Source organism: Heptranchias perlo, chromosome 3 (assembly GCF_035084215.1).
Source record: "Heptranchias perlo isolate sHepPer1 chromosome 3, sHepPer1.hap1, whole genome shotgun sequence".
NCBI lineage: Eukaryota > Metazoa > Chordata > Chondrichthyes > Hexanchiformes > Hexanchidae > Heptranchias > Heptranchias perlo.
The window spans coordinates 141431261-141450944 of record NC_090327.1 but is presented as its reverse complement, the minus strand read 5'-3'; the positions used below and the strand labels follow the sequence as shown (position 1 = coordinate 141450944).

Genomic DNA, 19684 nt, shown 5'->3' with positions numbered 1-19684 from the left:
CGGACAGTAAGGATGTGGGGAGTTATACAAAGAGCATCTGTTGCAGGCATCAGGTGAGAAGTGCGAAGGACACAATTTAAACAGCGGCACTTTGGTTTCGGTTGAACGGTTAGGAGAGGAAAATAGAAATCTGATCCGTGCAGATGTCCCTGATCCACCGGGTAGTCCTATTCATGGTCCAGTGCAGGGGTTGGGTTTTGTCTGGATGTCACTAAATTGTTGTAAAACAGCCCAACACACCTGGTATGCAGAAGCTGAGTGCTGCAGCACTGCAGTGGAGTCAGACACTGACACTGCTTGTATCGCTGGTTTTCATTTGTGGATATTCAAAATGATCATTAACAGAGATATTAAACTGATCACTTTTGAATTTTCTACCTGACCTGTTCTTGAGTTACAGAAGATCCTTTTTTGTCCTACAGGCAAATACTTGAAGGACCCAGAATAAATGTGATGTTTCCTCCACTCAAGGCACGAGGAACAGTGCAGCCAGCTCCTTCTCACTCACAGTATGTACATTGTCACTCGCAGAGCACAGAGACACAGACAGGTCATCAGTTCCACAGTCTCAGACAGCAGAAATAGTCAGTCCCACACTGATCCCAATCCAACAGTCAAACAGAGCACGAGAGACAGACGGAATTTCCATTTCACCATGACTCAGTACCACTGACCGGCAGATAAATAAATGCCCATCCAAAATCACACCCACTATCAGATTGAAAGACACTGTGTCAATCTCACATTAGTTCAGCCTTAGCTACAAATTAGATTCCAGATAGAACTGACACGTGGTACTGATTGAAAGGTACAGAATGATTCCTAATAATATACCCCAAGATTCAAGTTAAATACCAGCCCACTACTCACACACATTGTGAGTGTAAAAGATGCAGTATCCATGCCAATAGTGCAAGCTGAGATTAGATACCAGTTCCGAAGTTACCTGTATTTGACTCACATATCCAAAAACAATTTAGTTTCAGAATAAAATATACAGCTTGAATTTAATTACTGCGGACTGAGGTCCACATTAAATACCAGTCCAAAAAACTCATAAATCAGGCTGAAAGATATATCAACTCCCTGAGTGCAGACTGAACTACATATTATATACAGTCCAAACTTCGCATACAGGAACATACTGAAAGATACTGTGTCAATTCCATTAGTGCAGAGTGAGCGACACATTACATACCAGTCCAGAAAAATCACAGTGTCAGCTTAAAAGATACAACATCAATTCTATTTGTGCAGACTGAGCTATACCTTACACACCAGTCCAAATATATCGCACAGTATCAGAGTGAAAGGCACAGTATCAATTCCATTAGCACTGACTGAGCTACACATTACATACCAGTCCAAACATCGCATACACTGTCAGACTGGAAGATACAGTTCAATTCCATTAATTCAGATTGTGTTACATAGGAATAAAGGACCAGGAGTAGGCCATTCAGCCTCTCGTGCCTGCTCTGCCATTTGATAAGATCATGGCTGATCTGTGATCTAACTCCATATACCTGCCTTTGGCCCATATCCCTTAATACTTTTGGTTGCCAAAAAGCTATCTATCTCAGATTTGAATTTAGCAATTGAGCTGGTATCAATTGCCATTTGCGGAAGAGAGTTCCAAACTTCTACCACCCTTTGTGTGTAGAAATGTTTTCTAATCTCACTCCTGAAAGTTCTGGCTCTAATTTTTCGACTGTGCCCCCTACTCCTAGAATCCCCAACCAGCGGAAATAGTTTCTCTCTATCCACCCTATCCGTTCCCCTTAATATCTTATAAACTTCGATCAGATCATCCCTTAACCTTCCAAACTCAAGAGAGTACAACCTCAATTTGTGTAATCTCTCCTCGTAACTTAACCCTTGAAGTCCGGGTATCATTCTAGTAAACCTACGCTGCACTCCCTCCAAGGCCAATATGTCCTTCCGAAGGTGCGGTGCCCAGAACTGCTCACAGTACTCCAGGTGTGGTCTGACCAGGGTTTTGTATAGCTGCAGCATAACTTCTGCCCCCTTGTACTCTAGTCCTCTAGTTATAAACGCCAGCATTCCATTAGCCTTATTGATTATTTTCTGCACCTGTTCATGACACATCAATGATCTATGTACCAGAACCCCTAGGTCCCTTTGGACATCCACTGTTTTTAATTTTTTACCATTTAGAAAGTGCCCTGTTCTATCCTTTTTTGAACCAAAGTGGATGACACATTACATACCAGTCCAAAAATCTCATACAGTATCATACTAAAAGATATATCAATTCCATTAGTGCAGGATGAGCGACAAATCATATAAAATCCAAAATTCACATGCCATATCAGAATGAAAGATGCACTATCAATTTCGTTAGTACAGGCAGACCTACGCATTACATACAGTCCAAAAATCTCACACAGTATCAGGCTGACAGATACAGCATCGATTCCATTCATGCAGACTGAGGAACACATTACAATGCAGTCAAATAATCTCATACAGTATCTGACTGAAAGATAAAGTATCAATTCCATTAGTGTAGAGTGAGCTACACATTGCATTCAAAAATCTCACAGTGTCAGATTGAAAGGTAGGGTATGAATTCCATGGGTGTAGGCTGAGCTACATTACAGTCCCAAACTCACTCACTGTACCAGAGACTGACAGACACTGATTGAATCTCACAATCACAGACAGTACCGAGGACTGACAGATACAGAATGGATCCCACACTCTCATACAGTACCGGAGACTGACAGATACAGAATGGATCCCACACTCTAATAAGAACATAAGAACATAAGAAATAGGAGCAGGAGTAGGCCAATCGGCCCCTCGAGCTGCTCCGCCATTCAATAAGATCATGGATGATCTGATCCTAACCTCAAATCTAAATTCATGTCCAATTTCCTGCCCGCTCCCCGTAACCCCTAATTCCCTTTACTTCTAGGAAACTGTCTATTTCTGTTTTAAATTTATTTAATGATGTAGCTTCCACAGCTTCCTGGGGCAGCAAATTCCACAGACCTACTACCCTCTGAGTGAAGAAGTTTCTCCTCATCTCAGTTTTGAAAGAGCAGCCCCTTATTCTAAGATTATGCCCCCTAGTTCTAGTTTCACCCATCCTTGGGAACATCCTTACCGCATCCACCCGATCAAGCCCCTTCACAATCTTATATGTTTCAAGTAGATCGCCTCTCATTCTTCTGAACTCCAATGAGTAGAGTCCCAATCTACTCAACCTCTCCTCATATGTCCACCCCCTCATCCCCGGGATTAACCGAGTGAACCTTCTTTGTACTGCCTCGAGAGCAAGTATGTTTTTTCTTAAGTATGGAGACCAAAACTGTATGCAGTATTCCAGGTGCAGTCTCACCAATACCTTATATAACTGCAGCAATACCTCCCTGTTTTTATATTCTATCCCCCTAGCAATAAAAGTCAACATTCCGTTGGCCTTCTTGATCACCTGCTGCACCTGCAAACTAACTTTTTGATTTTCTTGCACTAGGACCCCCAGATCCCTTTGTACTGCAGTACTTTCCAGTTTCTCACCATTAAGATAATAACTTGCTCTCCGATTTTTCCTGCCAAAGTGCATAACCTCACATTTTCCAATATTGCATTGCATCTGCCAAATTTCCACCCACTCACCCAGCCTGTCTATATCCCCTTGTAGGTTTTTTATGTCCTCCTCACTCTCTACTTTCCCTCCCATCTTTGTATCATCTGCAAACTTTGATATGTTACACTCGGTCCCCTCCTCCAAATCGTTAATATAGATTGTAAAGAGTTGGGGACCCAGCACCGACCCCTGCGGAACACCACTGGCTACAGGTTGCCAGTCCGAGAATGTACCATTTATCCCAACTCTCTGCTTCCTGTTAGATAACCAATCCTCCACCCATGCCAGAATATTACCCCCAATCCAGTGATTCTTTATCTTGAGCAATAATCTTTTATGTGGCACCTTGTCGAATGCCTTCTGGAAGTCCAAATACACTACGTCCACTGGTTCCCCTTTATCCACCCTGTACGTTATATCCTCAAAGAACTCAAGCAAATTTGTCAGACATGACTTCCCCTTTATAAAGCCATGCTGACTTTGTCCTATTAAATTATGTTTATCCAAATGTTCTGCTACTGTCTCTTTAATAATAGACTCCAAAATTTTACCCACCACAGATGTTAAGCTAACTGGTCTATAATTTCCAGCCTTCTGCCTACTACCCTTTTTAAATAAGGGTGTTACATTGGCAGTTTTCCAATCTGCCGGGACCTTTGCCGAGTCCAGAGAATTTTGGAAAATTATTACCAAAGCATCCACAATCCCTACTGCCACTTCCCTCAAGACCCTAGGATGTAAGCCATCAGGTCCAGGGGATTTATCCGCCTTGAGTCCCATCAATTTACTGAGTACCAATTCCTTAGTGATTTTAATCGTATTTAGCTCCTCCCCCCCGAGAGCCCCCTGTTTGTCCAGTGTTGGGATATTCTTAGTGTCCTCTACCATAAAGACTGAAACAAAATATTTGTTCAGCATTTTTGCCATCTCCATGTTTCCCACCATTAATTTCCCGGTCTCATCCTCTAAAGGACCTACGTTTGCCTTAGCCACCCTTTTTCTCTTTATATAACTGTAGAAACTCTTGCTATCTGTTTTTATATTTTTTGCTAATTTATTTTCATAATCTATCTTCCCTTTCTTAATCAATCCTTTCGTTACTTTTTGCTGTCTTTTGAAGACTTCCCCATCTTCTATCCTCCCACTAAGTTTGGCTACCTTATATGTCCTTGTTTTTAGTCGGATACTATCCTTAATTTCTTTACTTAGCCACGGATGGCTGTCATTTCCTTTACACCCTTTTTTCCTCAGTGGAATATATATTTTTTGAAAGTTGTAAAATAACTCCTTGAATGAACACCACTGCTCATGTACCGTCTTACCCTTTAATCTATTTTCCCAGTCCACTTTAATCAATTCTGCTCTCATACCATCATAGTCTCCTTTATTCAAGCTCAGTACGCTTGTTTGAGAACCAATCTTCTCACCCTCTAATTGGATGTGGAATGTAACCATGTTATGGTCACTCATTCCAAGGGGATCCTTAACTAGGACATTATTAATTAATCCTGGCTCATTACACAGGACCAGGTCCAAGGTTGCTTGCCCCCTTGTAGGTTCAGTTACATACTGCTCAAGAAATCCATCCCTAATACACTCAATGAACTCTTCCTCAAGGCTACCCTGCCCAATTTGATTTGTCCAGTTAATATGATAGTTAAAATCCCCCATAATTATAGCTGTTCCCTTATTACATGCCCCGACTATTTCCTGATTAATACTTCTTCCAGCAGAGTTGCAACTATTAGGAGGCCTATATACTACGCCCACGAGTGTTTTTTGCCCCTTATTATTCCTTATCTCTACCCAAACTGTTTCATTATCCTGATCCTTTGTCCCAATATCTTTTCTCTGTATTACAGTGATTCCTTCCCTTATTAACATAGCCACCCCACCTCCCCTTCCTTCCTGCCTGTCCTTCCTGATTGTTAAATACCCTGGCATATTTAATTCCCAGTCGTTGTCACCCTGCAGCCATGTTTCTGTAATGGCCACAAGATCATACCCATACGTTGTTATTTGTGCCGTTAACTCATCCATTTTGTTACGAATGCTACGTGCATTCAGATAAAGAACTTTCAAATATGTTTTGTGACACTTAGTTCCTGCTTTTTCCTTTTTTAACACTTTACCTTTTTCTCCATACCTTCTGTCACTTCCTGATACGCTTTCCTCTGTCTCCCTGCTCAGGTTCCCAACCCCCTGCCACAGCTTTGATGCTGGGTTAATCGCCTTACGCCTTCTAGTTTTCATTTTATCTCTCGTACCTAAAGTACACTTTCTTTCTACTGCTCTATGCTTTTCCCTTTCACTTGTTCTTGAACAACTGTTTGTAATATTTGTATTGTAAATTTCCCCTGGGTCTTCCCCTCTCTTGCTGCTCTCAACTTTATTCCCTTCTGACTCCCCGCTCAGGTTCCCATTCCCCTGCCACTCTAGTTTAAACCTTCCCCAACGGTACTTGCAAACACCCCCGCGAGGACATTTGTCCCGGTCCTGCTCGGGTGTAACCCGTCACGCTTGTACAGGTCCCACCTTCCCCAGAACCGGTCCCAATGTCCCAGGAATCTAAATCCCTCCCTCCTACACCATCCCTGCAGCCACGCATTCATCCTGTCTATTCTCCTGTTCCTATACTCACTAGCACGTGGCACCGGTAGTAATCCTGAGATCACTACCTTTGAAGTCCTGCTTTTTAATTTATCTCCTAACTCCTTAAATTCACCTTGCAGGACCTCATCCCTTTTCTTACCGATGTCGTTGGTACCGATATGGACCACGACTACTGGCTGTTCACCCTCCCCCTCCAGAATGCCCTGCAGCCGCTCCGTGACATCCTTGACCCAAGCACCAGGGAGGCAACATACCATCCTGGAGTCACGTTTGCGGCCGCAGAAACGCCTATCTGTTCCCCCTACAATGGAATCCCCTATCACTATAGCCCTGCCACTCTTCTTCCTCCCCTCCTGTGCAGCAGAGCCACCCGTGGTGCCCCGAACCTGGCTCTTGCTGCTTTCTCCTGATGAACCATCTCCCCCAACAGTATCCAAAGCAGAATATCTGTTTGAGAGGGAGATGGCCCCAGGGGACTCCTGCTCTACCTGCCTAGTCCTTTTACTCTGCCTGGCGGTCACCCATTTCCTTTCTGCCTGCATATTCTTTACCTGCAGTGTGACCACCTCACTGAACATGCTATCCACGATAATCTCAGCATCGCGGATGCTCCACAGTGAATCCACCCGCAGCTCCAGCTCCGAAATACGGTTAGCCAATAGCTGCAGCTGGACACACCTCCTGCACACATGGTCGCCAGGGACACTGGTAGTGTCCATGACTTCCCACATAGTGCAGGAGGCGCATATCACGGGTGCGAGCAGTGCTGCCATGACTTGCCTTCGACTCTGAGACTCTCTTCCCGCTCTAGGTCTCTCCTTTTATACTCTGCTCACCTCTCGGACTCTCCTGCCTCACCTGTGACGTCACACAGTAGTTGTCTCTTGTTGCAGGTCTGCTGCTGCTTTTATTCCACAATCTCAGTCTTCTACTCTCAGGTCCACTGCCGCTCTGGGGAAAAGTTTGGAAAAGCAAGGCAAAGCAGCACCTCCTTCCCCCACTTCACCGAACTCCCACACTTACCGAACTCTCCGTTCACACTCTCATACAGTACCGGAGACTGACAGATACAGAATGGATCTCACACTCTCCTATAGTACCGGGGAATGACAGATACAGAATGGATCTCACACTCTCCTATAGTACCGGGGAATGACAGATACAGAATGGATCTCACACTCTCCTATAGTACCGGGGAATGACAGATACAGAATGGATCTCACACTCTCCTATAGTACCGGGCAATGACAGATACAGAATGGATCTCACACTCTCCTATAGTACCGGGGAATGACAGATACAGAATGGATCTCACACTCTCATACAGTACCGGAGACTGACAGATACAGAATGGATCTCACACTCTCCTATAGTACCGGGGAATGACAGATACAGAATGGATCTCACACTCTCCTATAGTACCGGGGAATGACAGATACAGAATGGATCTCACACTCTCCTATAGTACCGGGGAATGACAGATACAGAATGGATCTCACACTCTGCTATAGTACCGGAGACTGACAGATAAAGAATGGATCTCACACTCTCCTATCGTACCGGGGACTGACAGATACAGAATGGATCCCGCACTCACGTACAGTACCGGGGACTGACAGATACAGAATGGATCCCGCACTCACAGACAGTACCGGGGACTGACAGATACAGAATGGATCCCACACTCACATACAGTACCAGAGACTGACTCTATTGGCAGGAAGAGAGACCTGTAACAGAGCGGAACAAATTCACATTGTGTACCAGGGTTACAGAAACAGGACACTGAGCAATATGAGTAAATAGTTTCTGTCTGTAAGTTCTACTCTCGTATTTTTTTATATTTTGACAGTGAAAAATTAAGACAATTGATTCATAATAAAGCTTGATTTATTCATTCGATAGTCGTGAGTTTATATTTCACTGTACATTGCACGGTATTTCTGTCTGATTTCTCAGGACACGACTTACATTACTTCAAATAAATCGAACTAAAACACAAATAAAAACCGAGCGCAAAGCTGAAAGTTTCAATGACAATCGTCAAAAGGCAAGCGGATAAAATACAGAAAGAATTAAAACCGAAAATGCTGGAAAGACTCAGCATCTGTGGAGAAGAGAAGCTCGAGTTAACAGTTCAGGTCAATGTCTCATCTGCAAATTTCAATGTCCCGGGGTTTGGGGACATCTACTGGCCGTAAGCAGAACTGCAACAAATTGCTGAAACCGGACAATGTTTGTGATTGGTGGCAGTACTAAATCTGATTGGATATCTGAAGTAACCAATCAGAGCGTTAAAGGAAAATGTAATATGAAATTACTCCCACTGACCCAATCACAATCATTGCCTTCACCCATTCCTCATTAGCATGGGGCGATGACGTCTGCCTATTTAATCCGAGCTCGGAGCGGATTTGGTTCATTTCTGGATCTGAAATTGAGTTTGGAAAATGCCTGAGGACAAGAAAGCAGCTCCCAAGAAGGGCGCCAAGAAAACCCTGAATAAAGCACCAGCCAAGGGCGGGAAGAAGCGGAGAAAGTCGAGGAAGGAGAGTTATTCCATCTACATCTACAAAGTGATGAAGCAGGTTCACCCCGACACCGGCATCTCCTCCAAGGCCATGGGCATCATGAACTCCTTTGTGAACGATATTTTCGAGCGCATCGCGAGTGAGGCTTCCCGCCTGGCCCATTACAACAAGCGGGCGACCATCAGTTCCCGGGAGATCCAGACCTCCGTGCGCCTGCTGCTGCCCGGAGAACTGGCCAAGCACGCCGTGTCGGAAGGGACAAAGGCGGTGACCAAGTACACCAGCTCCAAGTAAAGCTCCACCATCAACTGAAAAAACTAAACACAAAGGCTCTTTTAAGAGCCACCCACAGTCTCTCTGAAGACGCTGTACCAACACCGCTGTATGGAAACGGTTTAATGTAGAAAATGTTATACTGTTTCTGTAACTAATTGTTATGAAATATCTCGAAATCTGGAAGATTCTCTTGATCACTGCCCGGTATAATGTGTGTGTCGCTGTTCAGTTTAGTCCCAATGACCAAGAACGTGTCTCTGACCCTCATTCCTGTGTATATTCCGCCCTTTCCCCCACTTCTGCCCCTTCAGAGCCGTTTTAAAGGCGATGGGTCAGACTTCAAACATTTCTTCCTCCTTTTCACATTCGTTTATTCACTTTTCGGGAATATCAGTTTATGAACCGCAACCCTTTGTAATATGGCAAATCTGAAAGGGACTTCAAACCGAGGACAGAATAGTTCTAAAAGTTTTGTCACTGTTCGACTTCTTACACTTGGAGTCTCGGCTCCGGTTTAGATCCCGCAGCAGCTCCTGTGAACAGGGATCAATCCACAATCTGTGGTTTGTTATTTTTGCAAAGATTGAGCTGGAATCTGGACCCGTTACCAAATGCTGTGAATGGGGCTTCATTCCCGCCCGTTTGAAAGCGAACGGAGAATGATACGGAATTTAAGAATGTCAAATTTGTGACGGGAAATGTGGAATAACAGAATATAAGGAGAGAGAATTTTAAATCTTTGTCTTGAGGTGAAACTATTTACTAAATCCTTTTCTCATGTTACAAATACATTGGCGGGCTTTTCAAATTTCAATAAAACGATTCGGTTCTGACTATTGATTGGTGAATGAAACCGTTCTCTGGTTCAACGAACAGCCCAATGAGATTGAGAACAGATGGGCCAATCACAATTGCCCCCACTGTATTCCTCCAAGAGGTATAAGGGCGAGTGCTGGAGGATTTCTTCATTCTTTGTAAACAATTTTACAACACCAAGTTATAGTCCAGCAATTTTATTTTAAATTCACAAGCTTTCAGAGGCTTCCCCCTTCGTCAGGTGAACGATGTGAAATGAAATCCTCGAAATGAAATCGCATTTATAATTCACAGAACAATGCTTGGTGAGTACAGACAGTTTTTTCAACTGCCCGTTGCCAAGGCAATCAGTGTGCAGACAGACAGGTGTTACCTGCCAGGTCTCACAGAATATACAAATCACCAAAAAAAAAACAACAAACAAAAAGAAACAGAGATAGAGAGGTAGAAACATAGAAAAGACAGCAACTGACCCGTTATATTAAAAACAGATAACATTTGTTCGCTGGTGGGGTAACGTGTAGTGTGACATGAACCCAAGATCCCGGTTGAGGCCGTCCTCATGGGTGCGGAACTTGGCTATCAATTTCTGCTCGACGATTTTGCGTTGTCGTGTGTCTCGAAGGCCGCCTTGGAGAACGCTTACCCGAAGGTCGGTGGATGAATGTCCATGACTGCTGAAGTGTTCCCCGACTGGGAGGGAACCCTCCTGTTTGGCGATTGTTGCGCGGTGTCCGTTCATCCGTTGTCGCAGCGTCTGCATGGTCTCGCCAATGTACCATGCTCTGGGGCATCCTTTCCTGCAACGTATGAGGTAGACAACGTTGGCCGAGTCACAGGAGTATGAACCATGCACCTGGTGGGTGGTGTCCTCTCGTGTGATGGTGGTATCTGTGTCGATGATCTGGCATGTCTTGCAGAGGTTACCGTGGCAGGGTTGTGTGGTGTCGTGGATGCTGTTCTCTTGAAAGCTAGGTAATTTGCTGCGAACGATGGTCTGTTTGAGGTTGGGTGGCTGTTTAAAGGCGAGTAGTCGAGGTGTGGGGATGGCCATAGCGAGGTGTTTGTCCTCATTGATGACATGTTGAAGGCTGCAGAGAACATGGCGTAGTTTCTCCGCTCCGGGGAAGTACTGGACGACAAAGGGTACTCTGTTGGTTGCGTCCCGTGTTAGTCTCCTGAGGAGGTCTATGCGATTTTTTGCTGTGGCCCGTCGGAACTGTCGATCGATGAGTCGAGCGTCATATCCCGTTCTTACTAGGGCGTCTTTCAGCGTCTGTAGGTGTCCATCGCGTTCCTCCTCGTCTGAGCAGACCCTGTGTATTCGCAGGGCCTGTCCATAGGGGATGGCCTCTTTGACGTGGTTAGGGTGGAAGCTGGAAAAGTGGAGCATCGTGAGGTTGTCCGTGGGCTTGCGGTAGAGTGAGGTGCTGAGGTGCCCGTCTTTGATGGAGATTCGTGTGTCCAAGAAAGAAACTGATTCTGAGGAGTAGTCCATGGTGAGCTTGATGGTGGGATGGAACTTGTTGATGTTATCGTGTAGTCTCTTTAGTGATTCCTTGCCGTGGGTCCATAGAAAGAAAATGTCGTCGATGTATCTGGTGTATAGTGTTGGTTGGAGGTCTTGTGCAGTGAAGAAGTCCTGCTCGAACTTGTGCATGAAAATGTTGGCGTATTGGGGTGCGAATTTGGTCCCCATGGCTGTTCCGTGTGTTTGGGTAAAGAACTGGTTATCGAAGGTGAAGACATTGTGATCCAGGATGAAACGGATGAGTTGTAGGATGGCGTCTGTAGATTGGCTGTTGTTGGTGTTGAGTATTGATGCTGTCGCAGCGATGCCGTCATCGTGGGGGATACTGGTGTAGAGTGCCGAGACGTCCATCGTGGTGAGAAGTGTTCCTGGTTCAACTGGTCCGTGGGTACTGAGTTTTTGTAGGAAGTCTGTAGTGTCGCAACAGAAGCTGGGGGTTCCCTGTACGATGGGTTTCAGGATGCCCTCGATGTATCCAGAGAGGTTCTCACACAGGGTTCCGTTGCCTGATACGATAGGACGTCCGGGTGTGTTGGCTTTGTGTATCTTTGGGAGGCAGTAGAAGTCTCCCACGCGGGGAGTACGTGGGATGAGAGTGCGTAGGATGTTTTGAAGGTCTGGATCGAAGGTCTTGATCAGTTTGTTGAGCTGGTGGGTGTGTTCTTTGGTCGGGTCTGCGGGTAACCGTCTGTAGTGTTCCTGGTTGTCCAGTTGTCGGTATGCTTCTTTGCAATAGTCCGTTCTGTTCTGTATGACGATGGCTCCTCCTTTGTCCGCTGGTTTGATGACGATGTTGCGGTTGGTCTTGAGAGCGTTGATGGCGTTGCGTTGTGCTCGGGTGACATTCTGGACTGTCTTCTGAGTGCGGCTGATGAATCTGGCATTGACGCATTTCCTGATAGCTTGAGCATACATGTCAAGCTGAGGGCAGCGACCCTCCGGAGGAGTCCAGTTTGACTCTTTCCTCTTCGGTTGCTGTACCGCGGATCCCTCTGTCTGCTGTTCCGGATCGTCGATTGTCTCATTGGGTTCGCTGCTGAAATCTTGGGGTTTGTGGTAGAATTCCCGGAGCCTCATTCTCCTGATGAATTCCTCTGTGTCAGTTGCTGTCTTTTCTATGTTTCTACCTCTCTATCTCTGTTTTTTTTTGTTTGTTGTTTTTTTTTTGGTGATTTGTATATTCTGTGAGACCCGGCAGGTAACACCTGTCTGTCTGCACACTGATTGCCTTGGCAACGGGCAGTTGAAAAAACTGTCTGTACTCACCAAGCATTGTTCTGTGAATTATAAATGCGATTTCATTTCGAGGATTTCATTTCACATTGTTCACCTGATGAAGGGGGAAGCCTCCGAAAGCTTGTGAATTTAAAATAAAATTGCTGGACTATAACTTGGTGTTGTAAAATTGTTTACAATTGTCAACCCCAGTCCATCACCGGCATCTCCACTTCATTCTTTGTGAAAGTGTTTGTCAGATTGTGGAATTGTCTGGAAGAGGAAAAATCGGCGGTAAAACTCGGGCCAAGGCCAAGTCTCGCTCATCCCGGGCTGGATTGCAGTTCCTGCTATTGTATACCGAGGGGCTGCAACCAGGGAAACCCACCCCTGGCAAAATGTAAAATTCAAACTGATGTAATGTAGCTGTAATGTACCTGTAACGAATCTGTAATCAATAATCTGTATTGAGTGTCATGCAATGAGACACCCCAGAGTGTCATGAACTGTAATTATGTACAATGTGTTCATTGAACTGTACTTGATGTAACCTGCAAATTGTATAATCTGTATTGGGTATGTTTTGCTGCAAATTTTATGAATGAAGTATATTTTATGAAAAAAAATGTCTGGATGAGGAAAAACCGGCGCTGAAGCTCGGGGCAAGGCCAAGTCCGGACTGCAGTTCCCTGTGGGCCGTGTTCACAGGCTCCTGCGAAAGGGGAACTACAGGGGAACGATGCTGAACGTGTGGGTGCCGGAGCCCCGGTCTATCTGGCTGCTGTGCTCGAGTATCTGACGGCTGAAATCCTCGAGCTGGCCGGTAACGCGGCCCGGGACAACAAGAAGACCCGCATCATCCCCAGACACCTGCAGCTGGCCGTCCGCAACGACGAGGGGTGACCATCGCTCAGGGCGGGGGGCTGCCTAATATCCAGGCCGTGCTGCTGCCGAAGAAATCCAGCACTGTGAGCTCCAAGAGCAAGTAAAGTGACCAGGATTTAAGCTAATAATCCAAAGGCTCTTTTCAGAGCCCCCCACTGTATCCATGAAAGGGCTGGTTACTGTCTGCAGGGAGTCAGAAATTCATTTACTAAGGACTTGATTCCGATTCTAGAACTAAAAATAACTTGTTAAATACAAATGATCCATATCGGTCTGTTGCAGTACTCGCTTCCGGACAGTAGATGTCACCAACCTCCAATAGGTTGAAATTTACAATTTGTGTGGGAAATGAGACAAAATATCATAATTTTCGTTAAATTGGGTGGGCGGGGTACAGAAATACCAGGGGCGTTTGATTATCGGCCTCAAGATGCATTTTGTTGTGTTCCACCCATTATTATTTAACAGTCTCATCATCCGACAACACTTGCTCGGTCTATTATTTTACCCAGATTTGAATAACAGAAGCTGACTGATTAATAAGATAAAGAGAGAATGGTCATTCACATAAGAACAGAGGATTTGCTGGATGAAAAATAGACCAAGGTCCATCTAGTTCGCCTTCTACCATCGTGGTAGTCACAGGATCCAATGATAACGGCGCTGTTCACTAATCATAGCAAAGATTTCTTGTTCGTCAAGAGCCAGTGAGGCCATTCACTCAACTGCCACGTTTTCCTTACTTACCAAGCCAAAGCTTCCATCGTCCCCACTCTTCGCCCTGAACTCCTTCTGGCTAGTTTATTTCCAATTCACTCTCCTCACTCAACGTATCCATCAGAATCACCTCCTGCTCACTTAATCTCATTCCCACTAACCTCTGCCGATCCAACTTCTCTTCCTGCTCTCATGCTCACATTCATTGTAAATGGTTCCATTTCGAGGCTTCAAACAGCATCCCTCTCCCGAAAACACCCTCCTTTGGCCCTTCTGCCCTTAAAGGACGAGAGAGATGTGAAGCAATGGAGAGGCTGAGGGAAGGAATTCCAGAGCTTAGGAACGAGACAGTTGAAGGCATGACCACCAATGACTGGATGACCACTGGAAGTGTCGCCAGCTGGAGGAGCTCGAGCTCAGGATTTCAGAGCTTGAGCAGCAGCTGGTGTCACTGCAGTGTATCCGCGAGGCTGAGAGCTACGTGGATAGCACGTTTCAGGAGGTGGTCAGCCCACAGTTTAAGAGAGTGCAGGCAGACAGGGACTGGGTGACCACCAGACAGACAAGGAGGACCAGGCAGGTCGTGCAGAAGTCCCCTGAGTGCATCTCGCTCTCTAACCTGGTGAGGAAGACACTTCCTCTGCGGAGTGCAGCCAGAACCGAGTCCACTGCATCATGGATGGCTCAGCTGTACGGGGCGGGGGGAGGGAGAGGAGAAAGGTCAGCAGAGTGATAGTGATAGGGGATTCTATAGTTAGGGGAACAGACAGGCATGTCTGCGGCCGCAGATGTGATTCCAGGATGGTATGTTGCCTTCCTGGTGCCAGGTTCTAGGATGTCACTGACCGGCTGCAGAACAGTCTGGGGGTGGATGTGGGAAGGGAGAACATCCAGAGGTTGTGGTCCATTTTGGTACCAAAGACATAGGTAGAAAGAGGGATGAGGTACTACAGGCAGATCTTAAGGAGTTAGGAAAGAGATTAAGATGCAGAATCTCAAAGGTAGTAATCTCCAGATTACTCCTGGTGCCATGCGCTAGCGAATATAGAAATAGGGGGAAAGAGCAGATAAACGCAGGGTTAGAGAGATGATGCAGGGGGGAGGGCTTTAGATTCCTGGGGCATTGGGGCCTGTACAAGCCGGACAGGTTGCACCTCAATGGAGCTGGGACCAATATCCTCGTGGGGAAGTTCGCCAGTGCTGTGGGGGGGGGTTTAAGCTAATTTGTCAGGGGGATGGGCACCAGGATGTATCATTAGAAAGGAGAAACAAGGGATACAAAGTATCGGGGGAGAATGATAGCACTAGAGCAAGTAATAGTACAGTAGTAGGTGGGATCAGACTAAAAGATATTACAAGATCATCTAAAACTGGTTTGCGGTGCATGTGTGTAAACGCACGAAGTGTGGTAAACAGGGTTGGTGAGCTGAAGGTGCAAATAGTCACATGGGAATACGACGTCCTGGCGATAATGGAGGTCTGGCTCAAAAAAGGGCAGAATTGGGTTGTAAATATTCCTGGATACAAGATGTTCAGGAAAGATAGGGAGGGAAAGAAAGGAGGGGGTGACAGTATTAAGGAGAATATTGCAGCACTGGAAAGAGAGGATGTCCTGGAGGGGTCAAGGACAGAATCTTTTTGGTTAGAGTTAAGAAATAAAAGAGGTGCCATTACACTACTGGGTGTATTCTATAGGCCACCAACAAGTCGGAAGGATATAGAGGAACAAATTTGCCGGGTAATTACAGGGAGGCGCAAAAGCTGTATAGTAGTGATAGCTGGAGACTTCAACTATCCGAATATAGACTGGGATAATAATAATAATAAAGGGGGCACAGAGGGGGAGGAATTTATGAAATGCATTCAGGATAACTTTCTTAATCAGTACGTTTCCGGCCCAACGAGGAAGGAGGCATTGGTGGACTTGGTTCTAGGGAATGAGATGGGCCAAGTGTCAGCGGAGGAACATTTAGGGAGCAGCGATCATAGAGTCATAAGGTTTAGAAGAGCTATGGAAAAGGACACAGATCATTCTAAGGTAAAAATATTCAATTGGAGGAGGGCCAATTTCAATGGGATGAGAGCAGATCTCGGCCTGGGTAAATTGGAATCAAAGATTCGCAGGCAAAACTGTAATTGGACAGTGGGCGTCTTTTAAGGATGAGATGGTTCAGGTACATTCCCACGAGGCAGAAAGGTAGGGCAACTAAAGCCAGAGCTCCCTTGACAAAAAAAGAGATTGTAAATAAGATGAAACAGAATAAAAAGGGGCATATAACAGATGTCAGGTTGATAACACAAGTGAGAACCAGGCAAAATATAGAAAGTTCAGAGGGGAAGTGAAAAAGGAAATAAGAGGGGCAAAGAGAGAATAGGAGAATAGACTGGCGGTTAACATAAAAGGGAATCTAGAAGTCTTCTACAGGCATGTAAACAACAAACGGGTAGTAAGAAGAGGAGGGGTGGGGCCAATTAGCGACTATGAAGGAGATCTACCCATGGAGGCAGAGGGCATGGCTGAGTTACTAAATGAGTACTTTGCATCGGTCTTTACCAAGGAAGAAGTTGCTACCAGAGTCTCAGTAAAGGAAGATATAGTTGAGATACTGGATGTGCTAAAAATTGATAAAGAGGAGGCACTTGAAAGGCGAGTTGTATTTAAATTGGTAAGTTACCCGATCCAGATGGGATGCATCCTAGGTTGCTGAAGGAAGTAAGGGTGGAAATTGCAGAGGTACTTTCTGTAATCTTCCAAACATCCATAGATGTGGGGGTCAGAGGACTGGAGAATTGCAAACCCTTGTTCAAAGAAGGGTGTAAGGATAAACCTAGCAACCACAGGCCAATCAGTTTAACCTCACTGGTGGGGAAACTTATAATGTGGAGATGCCGGTGATGGACTGGGGTGGACAAATGCAAGGAATCTTACAACACCAGGTTATAGTCCAACAATTTTATTTTAAAATCACAAGCTTTCGGAGATTATCCCCTAAATAAAATTGTTGGACTATAACCTGGTGTTGTGGGAAACTTATAGACACAATAATCCAGGACAGAATTAACAATCACTTGGACGAGTTTGGATTGATTAGGGAAAGCCAGCACGGATTTGTCAAAGGCAAATGGTGTTTAACTAATCTGAGCGTTTTTGAGTAACATTAAGAGGGTCGATGAGGGCAATGCAGTTAATGTGGTGTATATGGACTTTCAAAAGGTGTTTGATAAAGTGCCGCATGGTAGGCTTATTTTCAAGATTGCAGCACATGGAATAAATGGGACAGTAGCAACATGGATACAGAATTGGCTAAGGGACAGGGAACAGAGATTAGTGGTGAACGGTTGTTTTATGGACTGGAGGGAGGTGTACAGTGGTGTTCCCCAGGGGTCAGTGCTGGGACCACTGCTTGTCTTGATATATATTAATGACTTGGACTTGAGTGTACAGGGCACAATTTCAAAATTTGCTGATGACACAAAACGTGGAAGGGGAATAAACAGTGAGGAGGATAGTGATAGATTTCAAGAGGATAGAAACAGACTGGTGGAATGGGCGGACACGTGGCAGATGAAATTTAACGCAGAAAAATGCGAAATGATACATTTCGGTAGGAAGAACTAGGAGAAGCAATATAAACTAGAGGGCACAACTCTAAAAATGGTACAGGAACAGAGAGATCTGGGTGTAATGTGCACAAATCGTTGAAGGTGGCAGGGCAGGTTGAGAAAGCGGTTAATAAAAGCATACAGGATCCTGGGCTTTATAAATAGAGGCACAGAGTACAAAAGCAAGGAAGTTATGATGAACCTTTATAAAGCATTGGTTCATCCACAACTGGAGTATTGTGTCCAGTTCTGGGCACCGCACTTTAGGAAAGATGTGAAGGCCTTTGAGAGGGTGCAGAGGAGATTTACTAGAATGATTCCAGGGATGAGGGACTTTAGTTACGTGGATAGACGGGAGAAGCTGGAGTTGTTCTCCTTGGGACAGAGACTGTTGCGAGGAGATTTGATCGAGGTATTCAAAATCATGAAGGGTCTAGACAGAATAGATAGAGAGAAACTGTTCCCATTGGCGGAAGGGTCAAGGACCAGAGGACATAGATTTAAGGTGATTGGCAAAAGAACAAAAGGTGATATGAGGAAAAACTTTTTTATACAGCGAGTGGTTAGGATCTGGAATGTACTGCCCGAGGGGGTGGTGGAGGCAGATTCAATCATGGCCTTCAAAAGGGAATAAGTACTTGAAAGGAAAAAAATTACAGGGCTACGGGGATAGGGCGGGAGAATGATTTGGTGGTTCTGAAAAGAGCCTTTGTTGCACTTGGTGCTGAAGCCGGGTTGGGTTTAGGCGCGCTCCCCGCGGATGCGGCGCGCCAGCTCGATGTCTTTGGGCATGATAGTGACTCGCTTGGCGTGGATGGCGCACAGGTTGGTGTCCTCAAACAGCCCCACCAGGTAAGCCTCGCTGGCCTCCTGCAGGGCCATGACGGCCGAGCTCTGGAAGCGCAGGTCTGTCCTGAAGTCCTGAGCGATCTCTCGCACCAGGCGCTGGAAGGGCAGTTTGCGGATGAGCAGCTCGGTGGATTTCTGGTAGCGGCGGATCTCCCTCAGAGCCACAGTGCCGGGTCTGTAGCGATGAGGCTTCTTCACTCCGCCCGCCGCTGGAGCGCTTTTCCCGCTTTGGTAGCCAGCTGTTTGCGAGGAGCTTTCCCTCGCGTCGACTTGCGCGCTGTCTGCTTGGTCCTGGCCATTTTCTGGAGCGCTTCTCAGCTCAATGTGGAACACACAGACTATTAATACGGAGTCTGCTGTACGGCCGCCTATTTAAGCCCTGTGAGAGACCGGCCCGAGCATTAATTGTCTGGAGCCCGACACCCAGTCAGTTTTAAACTGAACACTGGGAACTGCTGATTCCGATTGGCTGAGCTGTAATTAATGCTCAATTTCAAGAAGTCCGCTAATTATTTCAGGAGAGGAAATAACCGATTTGTCAAAAGAAAATCTGCTTTCTTTCTTTACATTTTAAAATGATCCTTACCAGACACATTTAACATTTTGATCCCTATTTCCCTCCGCACCCGTTCCCCAGTTATCTCACACACAACAGGTACTCTCTCAAACACAGAGAGCGGAGACATAGACTTGTCATTAATTTAACAATTGTAAACAATTTTACAACACCAAGTTATAGTCCAACAATTTTATTTGAAATTCACAAGCTTTCGGAGGCTTCCTCCTTCCTCAGGTGAATGCTGTGGAAATGAAATCCTCGAACCTCTCCCATTTATAAATCACAGAACAATGCCTGGTGATTACAGACAGTCTTTCCAACTGCCCGTTGCCACGGCAATCACAGTGTGCAGGCAGAGAGGTGTTACCTAAAAGGCCACCGAATATACAAACCACCAAAAAAAAACAGAGAGAGGCAGAGACATAGAAAAGACAGCAAATTACCCGTTATATTAAAAACAGATAACATATGTT

The 19684-nt window shown here is 45.5% G+C and overlaps 2 long non-coding RNA genes across 2 annotated transcripts in view; one reads left to right on the top strand and one right to left on the bottom strand.

Moving 5' to 3' along the window:
- LOC137320280 (uncharacterized) overlaps positions 1-19684 on the bottom strand; it is a 410687-nt gene that overhangs the window by 42541 nt on the left and 348462 nt on the right. The window lies entirely within an intron of this gene.
- Positions 436-8126, top strand: LOC137307769 (uncharacterized). Its single transcript, XR_010959211.1, has 2 exons — positions 436-509; positions 7168-8126. It is a non-coding gene; the product is annotated as an uncharacterized lncRNA (long non-coding RNA).